The sequence below is a fragment of the Schistocerca piceifrons genome, chromosome 4 (genome assembly GCF_021461385.2).
Source record: "Schistocerca piceifrons isolate TAMUIC-IGC-003096 chromosome 4, iqSchPice1.1, whole genome shotgun sequence".
Taxonomy (NCBI): Eukaryota; Metazoa; Arthropoda; class Insecta; order Orthoptera; family Acrididae; genus Schistocerca; species Schistocerca piceifrons.
The window spans coordinates 620,056,301-620,061,262 of NC_060141.1; positions in this window are offsets into that span (position 1 = coordinate 620,056,301).

Below are 4,962 nucleotides of genomic sequence, written 5' to 3' on the forward strand. Positions count from 1 at the left end.
GAATACCATTTAAATACTCTTTACATGCAAAATTACTTTTCTTCATAAGATACATCTTAAGACTTTTTCTAAGTCTTTGAATTTCCCACAGTTCTTTAATATACATGGTCAATTTAACATACAGTTTTATTTCTTAGTATCCTATATCATTTGGAGTTCTAAAGTTAATGTATCCTTCCTAAGTGTAAATACTCACAGAGGCTCGTGTTGGGTTTATGAATAAAGCTGAAAGTGGGATTTAAAAACAAAAATAAAGAGAGAGACAGAGAACTTCTCCTCCAGGCCCTGCAGATCTAGGGATATCAACCAACCACCATATCACCCTCTGCCACATGGTGTCATGTAGATGTGGTATGGAGTGGTATGTGGTCAGCACATCACTCTACAGGTCACGTTGCTGAACAGAGCCGATACTACTCACTCAAGTAGCTTCTCAATTGGTATCACGAAACAGTTCCCCCTCCCTCCCCCCCCCCCCCCCTCCCTCCGTACCAGTTCTCCCATCAAGGAACAATCCTTGGCAGTACCAGAAATCAAAACCAGGTCCTCCACATGGACGTCATTTAAGCTTACCACTTAAGCTACAGATACTGACTGAAATGGCATAGCGACGGATAATTTTTCTGATGAAACTAATGTTGGAAAAATATCTTGATTGGAGACTGTCGAGATCCATATCTCCATAAGTCACTCAAAGTAATGAGCCGATTTATTCTTGTTTGCTGAGAGCCTTCTCCTGTTCTATGTTCAGTATGATTGAGTAATAAAACAAAAAAATAAAAATAAAACTGGTTATTCCAGAGTACTTACTACTAGTACTACTACTACTACTATTATTATTATTATTATTCATTCTCTTCTCAGACGTTATGTCTGGTCAAAAATAGAAAGTGACGCGGACCTTGATCAAGTGTGACTTCCTTTAAACTGTATGGTATATGTTACATTGCATTTAGGAACTTTCGGGTGATTGAACATGTATCAATAATTACAGATTTCTGTAGTTGTATATATAAGTTTGGATGAAGCTGTATTGCGTTGATGTACTGGTGGATATTGTGTGGTATGACTCCTGTAGTTGATAGTATAATTGGTATAATGTCTACTTTATCCTGATGCCACATGTCCTTGACTTCCTCAGCCAGTTGGATGTATTTTTCAAGTTTATCTCCTATTTTCTTTTGTATATTTGTTGTATTGGGTATGGATATTCTGATTAGTTGTGTTAATTTCTTCTTTTTATTGGTGAGTATGATGTCAGGTTTGTTATGTGGTGTTGTTTTATCTGTTATAATGGTTCTATTCCAGTATAATTTGTATTCATCATTCTCCAGCACATTTTGTGGTGCATACTTGTATGTGGGAACGTGTTGTTTTATTAGTTTATGTTGTATGGCAAGTTGTTGGTGTATTATTTTTGCTACATTGTCATATCTTCTGGGGTATTCTGTATTTGCTAGTATTGTACATCCGCTTGTGATGTGATCTACTGTTTCTATTTGTTGTTTGCAAAGTCTGCATTTATCTGTTGTAGTATTGGGGTCTTTAATAATATGCTTACTGTAATATCTGGTGTTTATTGTTTGATCCTGTATTGCAATCATGAATCCTTCCGTCTCACTGTATATACTGCCTTTTCTTAGCTATGTGTTGGATGCGTCTTGATTGATGTGTGGCTGTGTTAGATGATACGGGTGCTTGCCATGTAGTGTTTTCTTTTTCCAATTTACTTTCTTCGTATCTGTTGATGTTATGTGATCTAAAGAGTTGTAGAAGTGGTTATGAAATTGCAGTGGTGTAGCCGATGTATTTATATGAGTGATTGCTTTATGTATTTTGCTAGTTTCTGCTCGTTCTAGAAAGAATTTTCTTAAATTGTCTACCTGTTCATAATGCAGGTTTTTTATGTCGATAAATCCCCTTCCTCCTTCCTTCCTGCTTAATGTGAATCTTTCTGTTGCTGAATGTATGTGATGTATTCTATATTTGTGGCATTGTGATCGTGTAAGTGTATTGAGTGCTTCTAGGTCTGTGTTACTCCATTTCACTACTCCAAATGAGTAGGTCAATATTGATATAGCATAGGTATTTATAGCTTTTGTCTTGTTTCTTGCTGTCAATTCTGTTTTCAGTATTTTTGTTAGTCTTTGTCTATATTTTTCTTTTAGTTCTTCTTTAATATTAGTATTATCTATTCCTATTTTTTGTCTGTATCCTAGATATTTATAGGCATCTGTTTTTACCATTGCTTCTATGCAGTCGCTGTGGTTATCCAATATGTAATCTTCTTGTTTAGTGTGTTTTCCCTTGACTATGCTATTTTTCATACATTTGTCTGTTCCAAAAGCCATATTTATATCATTGCTGAATACTTCTGTTATCTTTAGTAATTGGTTGAGTTGTTGCTGCCAGTAGTTTTAGATCATCCATGTATAGCAAATGTGTGATTTTGTGTGGGTATGTTCCAGTAATATTGTATCCATAATTTGTATTATTTAGCATGTTGGATAGTGGGTTCAAAGCAAGGCAGAACCAGAAAGGACTTAATGAGTCTCCTTGGTATATACCACGGTTAATCTGTATTGGCTGTGATGAGATGATATTTGAATTTGTTTGGATATTAAGTGTGGTTTTCCAATTTTTCATTACTATGTTTAGGAACTGTATCAATTTAGGCTCTACATTGTATATTTCCAATATTTGTAGTAACCATGAGTGGGGTACATTATCAAAAGCTTTTTGGTAATCAATGTATGCATATTGTAGCAACCTTTGTTTAGTTTTAGCTCAATACGTCACCTCTGCATCTATTATCAGTTGCTCTTTACATCCTCGTGCTCCTTTGCAACAGCCTTTTTGTTCTTCATTTATAATTTTGTTCTGTGTTGTATGTATCATTAATTTCTGTGTAATGACTGGAGTTAATATTTTGTATATTGTTGGTAGGCATGTTATGGGGCGATATTTTGCTGGGTTTGCTGTGTCTGCTTGATCTTTAGGTTTCAGATAAGTTATTCCATGTGTAAGTGTATCAGGGAATGTGTATGGGTCTGCAACGTAACTGTTAAATAATTTAGTTAGATGTGAATGTGTTGAAGTGAACTTCTTTAGCCAGAAATTTGCTATTTTATCTTTTCCAGGGGCTTTCCAATTGTGAGTAGAATTAATTGCTGGGGTGACTTCATGTTGCAAAATTATAACTTCAGGCATTTGTGGAATCATCTTGTATGTGTCTGTTTCTGCTTGTATCCACCGTGCATGCCTGTTATGCTGTACCGGGTTTGACCATATGTTGCTCCAGAAGTGTTCCATGTCTGTTATGTTTGGTGGATTGTCTATTTTAATGTATGTGTTATCTATTGTCTGATAAAATTTCTTTTGGTTTGTGTTGAATGTCTGGTTTTGTTTCCTTCGATTTTCACCTTTTTTGTATCTTCTAAGTCATTTGGCCAATGCTTGTAATTTCTGCTTCTTTTCATCTAATTATTATTATTATTATTATTATTATTATCATACAACAAGCACTTTCAGGATATGGCAAGTAGATGAAATAACTATCCACTTTAGTTAATTATATTCATGCCTAAACTTTTGCATTGGTTATAGCTGACTGAATATTACTACACCAAGGACTTTGTGTAGTGGTAGGTATGGTGTCTTACTGTTAGCTCTTTATATCGTTGTTATCAAACAGAATTTTGTCTCGCAGCCTGACACTGTCTGAAAAAAAACCGCACCACAAATAACCAATATGGGATTCCTATAACAATATATTTTACTTCTGATATATGTGAGATCTCTGTTGAAATCTGAAATTTCATTTTGAGCCTTTTATTATTAAGATTTAGATGGAAACACTTGCTTACTACTCTCCCCAATCCTAGTGCCTCTAACTAATGGAGAAGTACTCTTGGTAAACTAACAGTTTCATCTTTTTTATGTTGTGATGAAACTGACTTGTACATCTACATCTATACTCTGCAAACCACCATTAATGGTAGAGGATACTTCCCATTGTAGCATTTATTAGGGTTTCTTCCTATTCCATTCACATATGAAGCACAGGAAGAATGATTGTTTGAATGCCTTGAGCATGCAGCAATTATTCTTATCTTATATTCACAATCCCTACGTGAGTGTTATGTTTCCTAGAGTCATTATTCAAAAGCAATTCTTGAACCACTGTTAATAGACTTTCTCAGGATGGTTTACATCTTCAAGAGTCTTCAATTTCAGTTCTTTTGGTAGCTATTTGACACTCTCCCATGGATAAAACAAACCTGTGTCCATTCATGCTGCCCTTCTCTGTGTACCTTCAATGTCCTCTGTTAGTTCTATTTGGTATGGGTCCCACACACTTGAGTAATATTCTAGAATTGGTCACATGAGTGAATTGTGAGCAATCTCCTTTGTAGACTGATTGCATTTTCCCAGTATTCTACCAATAAACTGAAGTCTGCCACCTGCTTTATCCATGACTGAGCTATGAGATCATTCCATTTCATATCCCTACACAGTGTTACACTTCAGATATTTGTATTAGTTGACCAATTGCAACAGTAAACACACCTACCAGGATCACAAAAAATTCAAGAACAGCTCTAGATCAGATTTTCATAAACACAGACAAACTGCACCACTCAATTGAAGTCATCAGCACAGGTTACAGTGACCATGAAGCCCAAATACTAACAGCGAATTTAAATTACATAGGACAATATCCCACAATAACTAAAATGCAAAGGCAATTTAATGATGATAATATAAGGCTTTTTAACTATCTGTTAAGGGCTGAAAACTGGGCAGAGGTCTATAAAGAAAATGATGTAAACTACATATTTAATTCCTTCCATGAAACATTTCTCCAACACTTCAATACTGCATTTCCACTGAAATCCAGGAAAATCGGAAACAAACACACAAACTCATGGGTAACAAAAGGGATAAGGATTTCCAGCCAAA